The sequence below is a fragment of the Hirundo rustica genome, chromosome 8 (assembly GCF_015227805.2).
Source record: "Hirundo rustica isolate bHirRus1 chromosome 8, bHirRus1.pri.v3, whole genome shotgun sequence".
In the NCBI taxonomy this organism is placed as follows: Eukaryota; Metazoa; Chordata; class Aves; order Passeriformes; family Hirundinidae; genus Hirundo; species Hirundo rustica.
Window position 1 is genome coordinate 323,458 of NC_053457.1, and position 18,402 is coordinate 341,859.

Sequence of the window (18,402 nt, forward strand, 5' to 3'; positions counted from 1 at the left end):
GGCTACCTATCACCTGAAGCTCTCTCACGGAGATTTCACAATCCGGGAGGGACCCCGGGAGTGATAGGCAAGCTGCCCCAGAGAGGGGGGTTGGGGCAGAAGGGATGTTACATGTCATGTGAGGTATGGGATGATTGACACAAAACACCTTATTATACAGACAACACAAAAGGGATACAGAATTGGGGATACAGTGAAACGAACCATAACATAAACTTCTTACAAAAATCTAATAAAACAGTTCTGCACCACTACAAGGATGTGCTACAAAATGACAGTGTTGGCAAAACCATTGTGCGGGGCACATGAGCCCTCTAAGCAAAAAGAATAACAAGAACACAGTCCTCAGGTGGGTCAAGTTAGTGACTATACACAATTAAGGTGAGCCTGGAATGCCTTCTCTCATCCTTGTCAGAAGTCAATAAACTTTAATGGGTATTGTAATGCATTAATTGTGTTATGTTTATCAGATCTGTAATCTGTATCGTGGGTTGTCCTTACTCAGCAGTAACTTAACTCTTCCACTGCCACTTCTCCCTGATTGGGTGATGTCTTGTCCTTGCCTCTGGCCCTGCCCCCTGGGGAAAAAGCCCCCGGACAGGCAGGGCCAAGGTCTCTCTGGCACCAGCAAGCGATTGGGACGGGCTCCAGCCAAGCAGGGCAGGACTCGAGAATAAAAGCAGCAATATCCCACCTAGTGAAAGAGAGCAGACACTTTTACTTTTGCCATCTGCAGTCGTCTAGTCTCGTGGGGAAAAACTACAACTGGCGCGCAATGTGTGGCTCGAAGCCACAAAAGGTTCCCAAAAAGCTGGAAGAACCACTTGGGGAGCACGTGGCCGAGGAATCCCATGCAGAGACAGACCCGTCAGGCTGGGCGTTCGCTGTGGAGTCTCCAAAACACAGGATTCTGCAGGCCAGGGCTGCAGTTTTCTCCTTTGGACTCAAAAATCCCATCGGAGTGCTGCAAAGAAGCCCCCCGACCAGCAGGCTGCTCCCAGAGAAAGTGACCACATGTTCATGGAAAACTAACCCTGGGAACCAAGGCTGGAAGCTCTTTTTGCACCAAAAAGGGTCAGTCTCAGGCAAAAGGAGTGATTGGGAAAGAAGGGAAAGGAACTCTGGATTTCGGTGAGTACCACTTTTGGTTCTAAGGGAAAATCTTTTTCAGAGGAGGTGTTCCTCAGGGAAAAGGGTTTTTTCTCTTTCAGGGAAGGTTTTTGCTTTCAGAGTAAACCTTCAAACTGCTTTAATAGCACACTTCTTTTGACAGCCTGGGGGGGTGGAAAAGGAAACTGTTTCCCCTTTTGGCTTTTTTTTTTCTCTCCAGTGAGGTTTTTTTTTCCTTTCAGTTTCTCAGTCACAGTAAAGAAGACACAGAAACTCAAAATCTGAGCCAAAAATGGGTGCAAGGCTGTCTGTGCCTCACAAAAGAGTCTATTACCACATTTTAAATGCCTTGAATGATGGCAGGACACATTGTTCAAAGAAACAGCTGAAAAAATTAACTCTGTGGTTGTTTTCTCAGTTTCCACATTTATCATTAGAGCAAATAAGCTCCCCAGAATTTTGGGAGGCTATAATGAAAAAAATAGTTGAATCTGGCTCCTCTAATAATAAAGAAGATGCAAATTTTGCTTTTTATAGCTTAAAAATTAAGTTTGCATTGCAAAAGCAAAATAAAAAAGAAAAAAAGCCAGTTCTTTGTGAATTTTCCCCAGTTTATACTTTTGCAGGCAGTCCGAGTGCTCAAACCTCCCATCTTAGTGGTCCCCAGGTGGGGGGGTCACAAGATGGAGGGGATTTCTTTGTCCAAAGCCATGTGCTCCCGAGCCATGAGGAGTCTCTCCCTTTGTCTGTCCCTCCTTCCCGCAATCCATTCCTCTCCCCAGACCCCTCCTTCCCTTCGGTGCCACCCCCGGCACTGCCCTCTCCTCTGACTCCGCCCCTACCCTCAAATCTCCGCCCTCCAATTTCTTCCCCTGTGACTCAAGCCTCCAGCCCCTCCCCGCCCCTGGTTCCCACAGTTTCCCCGCCCACAGTCCTGGTTCCCATCCCCCAGAGGGAGGTGGAGGGGAGCTGGGAACCCGGAAGCAGAAAGCAATCCCAGTTTTTCTTCCACCCCTGTCACATATCAACAATCAAAATGAGAGAGTGCTGTCCACAGTAATTGGGACCCCTTCCCCCAACAAGTGATTCAGGGTTTATGCAAAGCTCAGGCCAAATTCAAATATGGGAGAGAATACTTTTGCAACGGTTTAAAAGCAAATTTAGCAAGAAATACTACAGTTCCCTTAGACCTCCAAAACGATTTACTTCCAGAGCTTTGGCAAAATCCTGAAACGGCTGTTGATAGTAAGAATCTGCCAATTCAATTAGCAACCCAGCCCGATAAGTCTTTCCAACCTTACAGTAAAATAAAGCAGCTTCCATCAGAACTTTTAGTAACATTTGTGGAGCGGTTAACCTGAGCTATCAAGTTACAGGTTAAGAATGAAGGAGCCCAAGAACAGGTCCTGGAGGAGATGGCTCTGGCTGATGCAAACGAACGGTGCAAGGCAGCTATCCTCAGCCTGTCTATAGAACTCTACGGCTCCAACTTTACATTACATGCTCCAGGTGTGTGCCAGGAAGATTCCCTTCATAAAAGCTCATCAAAACCACAGTTCCAGGGTCAAGCCACTACGAAAAGCTGCTGCTGCAGACACCGTGCCTCCTGTACCTGTGCCATGGCCACCACCCAAGAGACGAACAATGTATCTCCTGTGCGATCAGGCTGGACACTGGGCATCTCAATGCCCTTTAAAGAAGCAATTTCTGGACTTTAGGGACAATGGGGGTGGGAGGTCTCAAAGGTCCAAAGGGAATTTAAAAAAAAAAAAAATAGAAAATATGTGTTAAACTAAATAATCCTGCTTTAACTGGTTCTGCCTTTCAGCAAAAGTCACCAGATATTATAGTAAAGGATCCAGCGACCAGAGAAACACAAAGTCCTCATGATCAGGTCACCAGGGGTCGTGGGTACTCCTATGTGTCCACTCCCCCAAGTCCCAAGTGGGTGCCAGCCAAGTGGGTGAAACCTTTCATCCCTAAAACTGCAAAACCACCCGCAGAGGCCCCGCAAGTGGCCAGTGCTGCCTGGAGGAGGAGAAAGCGCCGAACCTTCTCCTTCTAATTATCATTATTCCTTAACAGTGCTTTTCTAGACAGATTGTTTGCACTAAAGGTCACTTTTCTTCTGCAACTTTAAAGGTACTCAAGGTCTGAACTCTGACCATCTCCCACGAACTGAGCCTTCCTCCATCTTAATTTAATAAGAAAAGGGGAAATGTTGTAATGCACTAATTGTGTTATGTTTATCGGATCTGTAATCTGTATCGTGGGTTGTCCTTACTCAGCAGTAACCTAACTCTTCCACTGCCACTTCTCCCTGATTGGGTAGTGTCTTGGCTCTGCCTCTGGCCCTGCCCCCTGAGGAAAAAGCCTCCGCTTGGGCGGGGCCGAGGTCTCTGGCACGGACAAGCGATTGGGATGGGCTCCAGCCAAGCAGGGCAGGACTTGAGAATAAAAGCTGTAATATCCCACCCGGTGAAAGAGAGCAGACTCTTTTACTTTTGCCATCTGCGGTCGTCTAGTCTCGTGGGGAAAAACTACAAATGGGACAGTATTGTTGCTCTCAATTAGATTTGCTATTTGCGCTCCACACAGTCTGCAATGATATCACCTTGATGGAAAAAAATAGACTAAAGCTGGTGTAAGGAGAGACAAGTCTGCAATTTTTTTTTTATCAGTTAGGAGGCCTCAAAGGAGGCAGAAAGAAAGCAAGAAAACAGAAATGAGAATTTTTCAGAGTTTACACCAAAATGAAGAAATTAAAATCAATGATTCTGCTCATTTACCCCACAGAAAGCAAAAAAGACAGGAAATAAAAGAATAAATAATTTTTCTAGAAGCATGACTTGACCATTTGTGGAAACCTTAGGCCTTGATATGTTGGTATCATCAGTTTCTCTTTATAGATGTGAAAACTGAAGTAGAAGCCATTGAGGGAAGAATTCAAGCCTAGTCTTCCAGTGACTTCGCATAGACTGATCTGACCCTTGAAAGCTAATATCTGCAGTAGGAAAAAGTGTAGTCATTTTGTCTGGTGAATGTGTGCTGGCAGCACTGGATGGTGGGAACTGAACCAGTTTAGCCATAGGATCAGAATTAATAGGCCAGGCAAACACTAAGCTGCAGGGAGCAATCAAAGGGAAAAGGTTCCCAAGGTTAAAAATAAATAAATACATAAATCAAGCCTTGAGTGTAATTACAAGCTAAATATCACTCGGTACTTATAAATCACAATCAGTGCTTCTAAATGCCACCTTAAGACAGTAAAGAGCAGGAAGATGAAGAAAGGTCTCCAAAAATTCCCTCAATAACCAGTTCAAAATACTTCTGTTTTCAGGGCATGTATTCATCTTGTACAGTAGATAAGCTGATTTGATTGGCATCAAAGTGTGATGTTAATACAGCACAAGACAAATGTGAATTCTAAGTGAAGCAGAGAAAAGGGACAGAAGCTCACGGCACTTGAAATGCTAGAGGGATCTTTCAGGTGATATGTTCTTTTTAAAGCTTAAGTACAAGAAAAAACTTAGATTGTTCTTGACTCCGTCTTCACATCATCCTCACTCACTGCTGGTGTTTGTGGTGTAGGAACTGATCAGCTCAGGTGGGCCCTGTGCAGGTGTGCAGGAACAGCACTGCTTTGATTTCAGTCTCTGTCCATAACCTAGGAGTTGGCAAGGAATGCCTTCAGGTACACTGGCAGCTTCTCTGAAACTCAGTGCTTAGGGCAGAATAATGTGATGCCTAATTTCTTCTTACTAGGCAATGAAAGAAGATGAAGGCAGAAGAAATTACTGCCTTTGAAGCAAACATCATACATAAACCAGTGAAACCTGGAGAATTATTTGGGATGAATATATAAATACACATGCACAGAGCTGTGGTTTGTTGCTTTGTAAATGGACCACTTCCAGAAAGTTTCTTAACTCTTCTGGGGCAGAGGAAGTAAAAAGCATTTTAGAAATTATGAAACTCAGTCTTTCCAAGTAAAATATTTCCCCAGGACCTGCTCCTCCTTGTTGAAATGGATGATGTGTTTTGGAACATGAATTTGTGGAACTTTGAAAGTTTCAAAATAAGTCCTTCAGTCTAGGAAAAGCAGAATTTCAGTAGCATTTCAGATCCACTCGGCTTTGGGCATCTTGCTTCAAGTTCCCTGTGAGAGCAAAGGGTGCTGTGCTGCATCCTCTGGGAAGTCCTCACCTCTCTGCTGAGACTTGGTTTCACTTGCCACTAACTGGCTTTCATCATGGAGAGGTAATTGCAGGTATTCAGCTACGCATTCTGCGTAGCTGAATGATAATGAACCTGGTTACTCTATCAAAATGACAGCAATGGACATTTTATGTTGCAGTATATTGTAGAAAACAGTGGACAAAGCTGGAACTGCAGTTGATCTGTCACTGACAGAAGTGGTTTATTACAGTAGTGGGTATAACTGAAAACTGGATTTTTCTTTTACTGCTTGTTGTTGTGCATTATTTGGGTTTATATTGTATTTCATTTTTATATTGGGTTTTGTAATGATTTCTTCTGTACACCCCTGTTCCCCTGGAAAATGTATCATCCCGAGGTTTGTCCCTGCCCCTTTTCCCTGCCCATTCTCCCACATTTTTCCCTTCCTGGAATGTAATCCAACTCTGTTCCACTCCTACCTTATCCCTGATTGAGTAGTGGCTTGTCCCCACGTTTAGTCCCTTCCCCTGGATATAAGCCAGAAAAAAACACGTGGAAGCTCTCTTAGCTGGAGGACAGGGACCGGACTTCTGACCCAGGCGGGGGCAGGACCACAGGAGAAAGACTGAATAAAGCCCTGCTTTCCCCCGGATCAAGTGCAGACCTTCTTTTGCCATCAATGGAGACCTGTTCTCTCTAAAGGAAAAGGTTCACAGCTACTCCTGTGATTTTTGGGGCCCTGAGAAAAAATCCTTCCAACTGTGGTTTGTCTCTCAAGTTAGCCGAGGCAAAAACAGAGCCAGGGCTCTGGGAGAGAGACTAGCTACAACTGCTCCCTTTCAAAGAACATTATGTTTTTCTTTATCAGAAATGTGCTAGTGTGCCATAAAGTTGAATGCAAGAATGACTGGAACAGTTATGACAAATGTCATTTACCTGATAATAACCCTCATGGTTAAGAAACACAAAAGGCATCATTGGCTAAAACAATTTGCACTATGAGATTGTTCCATCATTCACTTGCAGACAGTGTAGCCCAACAGAAAATACACTTGAGAAACCTGGCCTGCCTTTTTATCTCCACCCATTACCTGCTGGTTTCTGTTTCATTTCTGTTTCTTTATCTGAAAAAAGCCCCCAGCCTCAGCCTGCTGCAGAGTGTCTGGATGCTTATATTGCAGAGTATTTTGGGCACTATTAGCAACCAGGTGGCCTTATCTTCATGGGATGGGACTTTGGTGAGTCTGGGGAGGGAAAAGATATTGCAACCAATGTGTTCCAGTTTAGGGGCATTGCCAGCTCCTTGTGCTGACACTGCCCTGAGTGGCCAGCTAGCAGTCTTCCTAGGAACAATGTGTCTCCTCATCTCCATCTTCCAAAAGTGGCAGGCTAAGTATGGAATGGACAAACTGTGAGCAATTTGGAGCCTAACTGCACCAGTTAATAGGACTGTTGATAAAGTAATTAATATTCTCAGATGTTTCAGCCAACTTCAGTGTGCTGCACGTAAGGGTCAGACCAGATTTCAGAGGTTGTATTTGTAGCTCATGCATGTGTAACTGAGCTAGAGTCTCCTGCATCTTTCCTCATTTGACATTTCTTTCAATTTCTAATAAATTCACTCTTACATTTCATCTCAGCTTGTGTGCAAGGCTGTCCTTGAAATAACTGTTAGCCACTGATTTTGGGTTCTGTACCAGTTGCCTGCAGCACACATTGCCTGACATAGTGTTAGCACACCATGGGCAAAGAGGTGCATTTTGTAGGTATGCTTTACAAAAGCTAGGGAAATGGCAGGAACCCCTAAGAAATCTAACTGAGAAAAGGAGAATGAAAATAAAAAGTAAAACTCCTTGGGCAACCTTTATCTACTGACCGTATTGATAGGATTGTATCAGAAATTACAGCAGTTCTGTTCTCTCTCCATTTATGACTGTGTCAACATTTAGGTAGTTAATCCATATTTACTGGGCTTCCTAGAAAAATTCACACTGAGGTGGGACTTACTGCACATGTTCTAAACTGTGGTGTACTAGAACTCCTATAAAAACTGAAAAAAAAAATTCTATTAATCTTTTTTAAAGCTATTAGAGACAAATGAAGATTTTATGGGTTGTGTGTTGTCATGCCTGTTGTCAGCCAAAAGCAGCTGTTATTCATTGCAGACTCATCTTTGCTCAGTAGTTCAGCACTACTGCTTACCTACGTGCCTGCTGTGAGTTGTGTATCAGAGCATCTGTGTAGCAGAGTGCCTTGCTGCAGTGAAAGGAAATTATGATAAGCACAGTGTATTTTTGGGGAGAAAATCTGATTGATATCACCCCCTTCTGTAAGTGGAATGGTGTTTGTTTTCTACTGTCTGTAAGAATCTCATTCATGCCCTATGTTACATGTAGGCAGTCAGCTGTAGTAAAAGCCTGAAGCAGAGCTCCTGGGGGTGTTCAGCAGCTGTGTTGTCTGTCATGACCTTGATACTGGGCCTTGAACTTGGTCACTTACTGGAAGTGGGGCATATTGGGGAAGAGGGTTTAAATGTGCAGGTATTTGTCATTGTCCTGGTTTAGGGACAAATTTGGGAGAAAACCCCTAAATAGGATCCCTCTGGGAAGCAAACCCAAATGGCCCCTCCCTCCAACCGGACCGGTAAAAAAACTTCTTTGGAGAAAAGTGGAAAAAAACTGTTTTACTTAAGAAACAAAATGCATACAAGTATAAAGAATGAATAATATGAAACAATAAAACCTCTCGATCTGGAGTGAGATGGCAAATTGAGGAAGTTCTTGCCATGGGTGTAGCTCTGCTCTCTCTCAGTCTTTTATCAGTTCCAGTCCCTCCGGTGCTGCTGGAAAATGACGAGGTCCAGGCCCCGGTGGGCTGCAGGTGCAAGCCCCCAGTGCTCCCCTGGGTTTTCAGTTCAGAGCAGGTTTAAACTGTTCCAAGAAAAAGGAAAAAAAAAACCAATCCAAGGAACTCCTCTGCCCTATCTAGCTGAAACTAAATAAAAGAAAAAAAAAAAAAAAAAGAAAAAAAATCTCTGTCCTGCAGTCTCTTCAAGCACCCCATCCGGAGAAGAATGTGTAGGAGTCAGGCAGTTTTCTCAAAACAAGCTCCGCGCTTCTCCTTGCTCTTAGAACCAGTCTTAAAGGCACAGAACCCAATATACAGACCAAACAGAACAGGTGATTGGAGATACAAGCATCATAATGTCACCCTAGGACAGTTATCCTGGCCCCAGAAGAAGCTGATAGAAAGTATGGCAAAGTTCTTAAGAAATGAAGTGTTTGTTAAACCAGCCTTCATGCCAACAGTTTGTAAAGATTTGACTCTCCAGTGCTCAAAGTGTATGGAGAATGGAGTGGGAAAGAAAACCCAGAAAAATTCAGCATACATTTACAGACAAGTATTTTGGAAGATTCTGGATTGCAACAAGTAAGAATAGCAAAATATACAGCAGCAGATTAATATGTTGGGTCAAGCATGTAGTGATGGCTGTGGATGGAGGCGAGAACCATGCTTTATTTTGTAATGCAAACCGTTGGAGGCAAAATCCAGAGCTGTGCAACATCTTCCATTTCTATTTTGTAAAAAAATTAGGTATTTCAGCACTTTTCCTTCCTAAATCATATCAATTAAAATACTTAAAAACTTGATTTGGGAAAAATGAACATGAAATGATCCTTTGGCTGTGCTTATGGCTAAATTCAAGCTCCTTCAGCCAGCCTGTAGGCTCTGGTAGCAGCAGTGTGGGTGAACTCGATCACTGCTTGTTGACTGATTCCATCTCCTGTGACACAGAGTGATGGCTAGGTAAGGGAAGAAGTACCATGGAAAGTTTTTGGTCAGCTCTAGGAGTTGATCCTGGGTATGTGAGAGGAAGACATGGCAGTTCCATTCTGCAGCTTGTAAGGAGCAGCAGTTCAGAGCAGAATTCAAAGCAGAATTTCTTCCTGGAATACCACGCAGCAGATGCAATTTGATTTGATTCAAACTACTTTAAAGAAGATAATTTGGTGTTGGTTTCCCATCAAAATTGTTAAAACCAATATTTTCCTAAAGCTGTATTTTTTTATGTAGAAATGGATTTTGATGCCTTTTTGGGACTACCTAAAAAAAGAGGCCAGACAAAATAAAGGGGAAAAAAAGTGGGTATATTTATTGAAGGGCCTTCAGGTACATTTAGGGAGAAGACCACCCCCCCCCAGGGACTACACCCAAAAATGGACAACAGGTCATGGGCTTTCACACTTTTATAAGTTTGGTCCATTTACATACTGGGGGTTAATCTCCCAATTACAGCTTCAGATAATGAAGTTATTTACCCCAGGTTTGGTCCCTCACAACTCACATTTGTTTACTTTTCTCAGGGCCTGAGAAAATGAGGTGTCCCTGATTACCAGATCTTGAGAGGAATTGTTTTGTCTGAGCAAAATGTGAAGACAGTAGCTAGCACTGTATATGGAGTTTAGAGCTATACACTAAAGAATTACAGGATTACAATTATATGAAAGCTATACAAGCTAAAATCCAAAGGCATCTATTTGGTAGTTGTAAAAACATGAAATAATAGTGTCTTGGTAGAAGCTTGCTTTTCTGCTGCCTTCTCCTCCTCTGTGTTACTTCTACAAAAGTTTTAGTCTTACCTCCAAATGTTTAAAGATAATTTAATTAGCAGCAAGGGCTTCTCCTACCTAGGAAAATCCCATGCAATTTTATTAAGGTGGAAAATGGAAAAGGATAAAGATCAAGGCTATAATTTTTAATTCAGTATCACACTCTCTAGTGTTTCATTATTCTCCTTGTAAATGATTCATAGCCAATAATTGTCTGTGAGGAACAAATGACTCCCCTGTTCCCAAATCTTCCACACTTATCCTTGAGATACCTTTGTTTTAGATTAAGACTTTCCCCTACTAAATCTGCACAAATGCCTCTTTCTTCTTGGCTGTTATGAGGCAGAAGAGATGAAGCAACTGAGAATGTTACCTCTGCTCCTTTCCTCAGGCTGGGAGAAACCCTCAGGCAAGGTTTGCACTCAATAAGGTTTGCTTCCTTGAGAAGCCACCAAGATCAACCTCCCAGGAGCAGATGCCAAAGCACTGTGACCATCAGGGCTGGTCCTCTGTTTTAACACTTGTGAAAATCAAACTGCGAGGTGAGCTCTTAAACTCATTCAGGAAAGACTGGCTGTGCTTGGAACTTCTCTCCTACACAGGGACACAGAGGAAAATAGCCCACTTTCACATCTTGAAAGAGGCTTTTTTTGAGCATGAAGGATTTTGTTTTTCTGGTCCTCTTCTGGCCCATGGTTGCCTAAAAAAAATCGTGCTCCTTAATCCTTCAGACATTGTGAGGTAAATTTGCTGTGTCCTGGCTCAGCAAGAGTTGATGAGGATTTGTAGTGCAAAACCAGATGGGAACCCTTCCCTAAATCCAACTAGAAGACTTTAAATGAAGAGCCTTGCAGTCTGTGCTAGGGGCTGTTTGTGTCCTGCTTGTTACAAATCACATGGGCATGAGCTACTGCTACCTGTTGCTCACCTGACACAACTTTTCTGCCAGGCGCATGGATGCTTAAATAAGGGTGATGTATGTTTCCGGTTGCTTATGCAAGACACTGTAGGAATCTGGTGGTGTGAGGAGCTGTTTGCCCTTAAAATTGCTTTGGAAGGTGTCTGCATGAGAGCTGTAGCCACTCTGCAGTGTTACTCAACTATCTTAAGGCTCAGACAGTGCTTTTTTAGTCCCTTCACATGTTCCCACCTCTGAGATGGGTTCACTGCATGATGAATTGCGCGTCATAAATATTTCTGTTTGCCATCTCACTGGAAACTTTCCTTCATGCTCTTTTTTCCACATGGATACCTGTAGTGGTTTCATGTTCACTAAATTCTGGTCTTAGTACTCACTCTTTTTCTGTGGGAGAGAAACTAGGAGAAAACAAAGCAGGCTCAACCTTAAAAACTAACAAATAGTTTTATTAACACACACTAAAAGAATGGAAAAAGAAAGTTGGGAAAAAAACTAAAACAAAACAGAATGAAACTCCAAAAAGACTCTTCCCTCCCCTTACAAACTGTTAACTTTCCTACAAAACAACATAAGGAGACAAAACTTTTTATTTTCAGTCAGTTTCACCATTTGAAAATAGTCTTTCATCAATTCTTTAGGGGAAGAGTCTCTCTTAGAGTCATGGATCCTACTGACAACCTAAAACAGTTCTCTTGTCGGTTTTTTAACTGTCACAAAAACAGCCACCCGGAGAAACTTGCTTTTGTGACTCCTCCCATTTTCAGTTTCCCAAGCTGCTCATGGATCATGGGTCTTAGACTTTTGCATGCTGGGGTGTCACCTTTTAAAGATGAATAACTCTAAAGCAAAGAATTCTTCATATTAAGGTACAGAGATATCTTCTCGCTTTTTAACTGGCACAGAGGGCTTCTCATCTTTATCTCTGTTCAAGCATCTTATAAGATTAACATTACTTAGTCCATCACAAACACCTTTGCTCAAATCCACACACAAATCAAAACAATCATCTCCCCAAATGCATATCTTTCCCATGATTTAAAGGAATGATCTAAATATAGTGTTCATTTCCATGGCTTAAGTAAGAATGGAACAACCAACTCTTCAACCCTCTGTCTTAATAGTCTTTTCACTCTTGCTGTACTGACTTCATGCTGTTTTTTTCTTTATGTTCACTCTGTCTTTTCTTACTCTCTCAGAGAAGGGCTAAGCTCTAGAAGCTTCATGTTGCTAGGAAAGAGTTAAATCTGCTTGGAGTCTTTGTCTCTTCCTCTGTAGCTCAGGGTGTTAGATGTTCAAGGCCGAGCTGATGAGGGAGGAAGAGCTCACATAGAAACATTAGAGATCAGAGCACCCGGGCAGTCCGGAATTACAAAAAACCAGGCAGGATCATAAATGCCTTCTCAGCCCACCCCTCAGTGTAAATCGGGGTGGCTTCAGCCTAAATTGTGCCCATAACTAATATCAGGGGCCCAGCAGAGATTTCTCCCTGCTCCAGGGAAGTTTAGAGAAAGTAGTTGTTGTTAGGCAGCAACTTCTCCTTCCCCCCCTCAACCCGGGAGCTGATGGAATCCGGCCAGGCCTCAGGCCAGCTCCCCCTCAAAAAGGGGGGAGCGGCAGGCCCAGCTTGATGTTACCTGTCTCCCTCTGTCCAAAGAAAAGAGAAAAAAAGACCCACCTAGAGGAAATCAAGGGGTTTTATATGGTACTTCTCGAAGTCGTAGCCAACAATTTTCAGTGGTCAGAACAGATGCCAATATTCCAACTAACTCTCTGATAGGTACCTGTCTTTTCCAAAGCAATTCCCAGGTCCTGACTTGGAGAAGTATTCTACATTCTTCTATAACTAAAAAACCAAACTGTACTAACCCATGACATGTACTAACCCATGACAATACCAGTTCCTCTTCATCATAACACTCATTTCATCCAGCTTTTAGTCTCTCCTCCTGAGAAATTGTTTCCTTGTTTGTTCAGGGATCCTGACTTTTACCCTACAGTTTTATCAAATATATATATATATATATATATATGTGTGTGTGTGTGTGTGTGTGTGTATTATGTATTATATTTTCTGTATATTTCTTTGGAGGAACAGTGTTCTGTGCTTTGTGTTTGATGGTATAACACAGTGACCAAGGACACTGCTGAGCCAGAGTGGTCTCATATGACCCAAGGAGAGAAAGAGGCACTGCATGGGCTCCCATTCTTCTTCCTTTGGAGTGCCATGGCTATGGTGATGCTTTGGATGCTCTGCTCTTTCCACCTGTGAGTGCTGAAATGCACTATTCAGGTTGGCCTTCAGAGCTCGTACTTACAGACTCCTTTGTTCCTGTGGAAATTTGAAGTTGCAGCTGAAGACCAGCACAGGAAAAGCGATAAATATATTTTCTAGGGGTGACAGGAACCAAGATGTCCATAAAAATGTTTAAGAACTCCTGCAGATCTCCTGGAGTAGGAAGGCAAATTACTGCCTCAGACAAATGTCTAGACTACTCAATAACTCTGTTGAACAGGTAAGTCTGAATGGACGGTTGTAGTGGTGCAAGTTTTATTTAGTTATTATATTTGCTTTGTTGTCAAATGATTCATTCTATGTACCCCTGTTTGTTTCCCTTCATGGTTCCTCCCTGGAATTCCCCCTCTGACAGTTAACTGTTAGTCCCCCACTCCTCCTCCTCTGGAGTCTGCCTGTCATCTCAGGCCTTCCCCTGGAGCTAGAAAGTTCTACCAAGGACATCGAGTGATAGGTGAGATCCAGAGGAGGTCCCTCCACTTCATCTGTGTTTGGGTTATGGAAATGTCATTCACCCATGTGACTCCTCCCTAGTGATCCCTGATTTGCCTAATCCCTGCCTCCTCCCCTTGTTCCACTCTGTCCAAAGGGTGACTGTATCCCCCAATCGTCTATTGGGTGCAAAGGGGAGGAGAGGCACAGTTTGTTTTTCCCCAGGAAAACTCTGCTCCTCGGAGTGACCTTGAAGTGGGGGAGTGGGAACACTGCAAGACGAAAGAAGCTCTGTTGTTTTTTTCCCCAGCAGTTAGTTAGTTTAGTGCTAGCGTAGTTAGAAGCTGTAGAATAGCTGAAGCTTTTTTCCCCCCCCCCTTTTTTTTTGTTGCCCTTTTTTTCCTTTTTTTTTCCCCTCCTCAGAACTGTTCCAATCTCTCCGGACTAAGGACCTGGGGGAAGCACCGGGGGCCTCCACAGGGGACCCACCCCACCAAGACCAGCCCTGCACATCTCCTTTTCTCCCAGCACCAGCGGAGACAGAGCAACAGAACACAGTGACTATCTTCAAGAGGAGACCTTCTCTTTTTTAGGTTTGTTATCCCTCCGTAAGTGGCACAAAGCTCTTGTCATCGGTCATTGTGCTGGGAGTGCTTTGCCTGTTTAATACACAGGTTTTTTCCACTTCTCTCCGAGGAAGTCTTTTCCCGAACCAGTTGGGGGAGGGGAGGGGAGGGGGCCCCGTGTGAGGGTTTCTCCCAAAATCTGCCTGAAACCAGAACACCCCCCTAAATAAAAGGTGCTGTCAAGCAGCCTGGGGCAGTCTGCCTGATCAGCTCTCTGGAGGTGAGGAGGTCTCCCCAGATGCTCCAATAAAATCCTTGTGACTACTCTACATAGTCCTTCCTTCACTTCTCCACTGCTGTCGTAGCATTCTAACAGTGCCTGCCAATGAGGTTCAGGGAACCAAAGACCCACAGGGATCGGCTCAGCTGGTGCTACCTTCTGGCCGTACCTTCAGCTTGCCGTGGTGCCTGAGCTAGCCTGGGTGAGCGTGAGACAATGCCTTGAAAGGCACCGCGACAGTTGGTGCTGTCTTAGGTATACAGTGGAGTTTTCCCTTCTTAAACAATTGCTATTCCGGTAAACTATTGGAGTCTCCTTCCTTCTGTTGCTCAAGACCATGTGGTTGTTCTTTCATTATTGGAAGTTGCAATGAACTTATGTCAAGTATGTTTCCTTATAGATAGGAAACAAACTCAAATCATCTTAAATCAGACTTTCCTTAATAGAGGGGGAAAAAGGGGGCTGTATAAAGGCTCTGTGTGCAGAGGTAAACCAGAAATGGGTTGACTTTATTGCAACTTGCAAATTAGCACTCTGGCATGGGTCCCAATCCCTTAGGATCATGTTCCTGTGTATTGGTTACAGAGATTCTCAGGAAAGGTGTATGGGAATCAACTTACCACTGAAAGTTTTCATCTCTAGGTAACAGTCCTATTTAAAATCAATCTGAATTTCCAAATGGATATATGGTAGCTCAGTGTGTGAACTGGAGTCTGTTGTATGCAGTATAACCCATACAGAGTTAACTCCCTCTCTCAGGACAGTGAATGAAAAAAAAAAAAAAAAAAAATTACAACTTCATTTCTTTCCAGAAGGAAATATAAATGTATTTTAAGTTGATCTGCACTGTTCGTGCATAGCATACTGACTTGCTCCTCAATGGATTTGTTTATTTTACGTGGAGATCCTCAATGAATTGTATCAGTGGCCATGGGGAAATAACATTGCAGTGGAAGTTTCACTCAGAAGCTTTATGTAATAAAATTAGGTTGTAGAAGAGAAATTCATGTACTTAGGTGCATCTCCCATAAACAAGTGTTATCCATGAGTACACACCTGACTCCATGGAACCAGGAAACTGCTGTGATAAAAAAGCTGCTTTGGTGACTCAACAATCTGTTGGACATCAAAACAAATACCTTCAGTATGATCCATGAATTGTCTTGGCTGTTTGTAATGTCGTAATTATTGTGAGTCTGGGCCTGGATCTCCTGTTCCCCTGGACAGCACTGCTTGGTGACTGATAGCTTGTCAGAACTTAGCTCTGTTAACCTGCCCCTCAGAATGTGCAGTGAAGAGGTCCAGGACCAGAATGACCTCAATTAACAGATGAAAGGTGTAACAGTGCTAAGGCCTTCCTGGCTTTGCAACTGAAATTATCTTAAAAGCAAAAATTTGCATCCTATAATTACCGACCAAAACCATAATTCCATAATTAGTGATGCAGCTCGATCTTCAGGATGATTTGTGCCAGTTCCCTGTCTCTGAGCACTCATCCAGATCACCTCCTGTACCGGCTTTGGTATTCCAGAAGCTCCTGCAGCATCGTCCTGCAGCTGCAGGACCCTCACTTGAAAAGAACCTCAGAAAAACTGGCATGGCAGTAGCCTGGGGTTTTGCACTTACTGAATCACCTTTTGGTCCTGCCTGGTGTGTGGTTTCCAATTTCAATTTTATTGCATGCATTGCAAAATTAATTAATTTAAAAACAAAAGTGCAAGCTTTACTAGACAACAATAAAAAGCTGTTGCAAATGGGCTAATTAGAGATTATCGAGAATGTTGGATACCAGTTTTTCGTGTCAATATTTCTGTTTTAATTATAATAAGATTGTGATTATAGATTATCACATTTGTCTGATGTGGAGACTTTTAATTGTGCCTCATAAAGTAGTATTTTGGTTTATTAAAAGATACGTCCAGAAAATATGAGTTGTAATTTGTAGATGTTTGGAGCTAGATAATGCAACATCCTAAACGTGAATGCTTTAAATATGTAATTGTAAGTGGACACAACATAACACGGGCATGGAAAGAATCACCTTTAATGTTATGAAGTCAAGCAGCTAAAAATATGGGAAATGGTACAGCTTAACCAGTTCTGTAAACTATATTTTCCATTTTTTAAGGAAGATGGAAAGGAACAGGTAAATAGGGGGAAACTAGGACAGTTTTTATGGTTGTAGTAGTTTTACGCATGGTTTATTTGGTGTATAAAGCACTGACCTCTTACTGGAGGAAAGAAGAATGCATGTCATGTCATTTAATTTTGAAATAGAGCGTTTGCCTTGTTTCTTGCAGAATGTGAAAGGTGAATACTGAGTGAGAAGGTTCAGGACAAGGCAGATGGGTCCTCAGCCAACTGGATTTTGCACAAGGAAATGGGCTCCTTGCCTGGCCTTCTCTGGTGAGCTCCTCAGCAGTCGTGAGTTCAGTGACTTAACCCAAAATTTCTCATAAGCTTTTTTGCTAAACCTCTTTGACCTTCTGGACACTTGTGGCCATGGCACAAACCAGGGTCATGTTTAAAAATACTGAGTTTATAATGCTAGATACTCTGGGGAGAGATGGGGGAATGATTGTAGGGGCCTCAGATTATTCCCATTCTTGAGACTGCTGTCATGAAGGAACAGTAAATTTGAGGAGCAATTGGAAAAGAAAGCTCAAGTGCAGTTGGCATGGAATATATTTACCCAGGCTAGGAACAGCTGCAGTACTTCAGTTAATGCCTCCTTTTCCATCATTTTCTTATCAGCTTCTTGTTTTCCATATGCTGAAAGCTGTGCCATCCTTGCAGAACGGATCTTTTCTGCTTCATTGCAAAGTCAGCTAAGTCAGATTAAATAGCCTTTATGTTAAAGAGCCACAGATTGACTCATGACTTTTTACTGAAGCTGGGGAAGAGCAATTGCATTAAAGAGTATGTTTTGCAAAAAATTTTTTTGGATGGTTTTCTTCAATTCTACTGTGAAAAGCATATAGAAGAAACTAAGACTTCCAGAGCAGGATTTAAAATGTACAGAATTAGTAAGCAAAACAAACTAAAAAGTTTACTAGATTCCTCATTAGTTGAATCCAGTTTAATCTCTGTAAAGGATGTCAAGGATTGTTGGGGGTTAGGTTTGGTTTTGTCTTTCTTCCCTATAGAATTTTTCCCCCCTATAAGTTGCTAAGAGACTAAATACTGATGCTTAGAGGATGCTTGACCCACACAAAAGGGCAGGGGAAGACCACTTAAGTTTGAGGGAGGGAAAGGCAGAGTGCTCCGGGAGCTGAGCGCCTTCTTCTCCTGCTCTGGCATCAGAGAGGATGGTTGGGCGGCTGCTAGCTGCAGGAAGAGTCCACTGTTAACAGAGGGTCCAGTCCTGGGAATTCTGCCACCATCCATCATCTGCTGGAGCACTCAGGAATTTGAAGCCCCTTCACCTGCCCTGCTGGAGCTGGGCCAGCCCTGCCCAGCCATCGTGGCTTCTTCAGCACTGCTCACTTTGCCTGCCAGGACATTCTGCCTGTCTGCTGGGGACAACCCACCGTTTCCAGTCATTAGCCCCTGAGTGTTCCACTGTTTCAGCTTGGTGCTCTTGGGGAGGGACCCAAGAAATCAGACTGCTCCGGGCTTGTGAAACAAAGCCCCTCGAGGTTCTTGGTTCTGTTTATTATTATTATTGCTGTAGTTGTTGTTGTTTGTTTGTCCTGTTATATTTACTAGAAAAGAACAGTTATTCCTTTCCCCATAGCTTTGACTGACAAGCCTCTTTAATCTTCTAAATTATAATAACTTGGAGGGAAGGGATTGGACTACCCCATTCCTAGAGAGGCCCTGCCTTTCCCTAGCAGATACCTGTCTTTCAAACCAAGACAAGGATGAAGTAGACTCAGATGAGACTCAGGATGGCCCAGTTGTGTTGATCAGGATTGAGACTGTGCCATAAATCACCTGTGGTAGGGGACTGAGCTGGTGCTGTGTTTGTTATCTCGATCCTGGTCTATCAGAAAGGCTTTAGGTTGCACCTT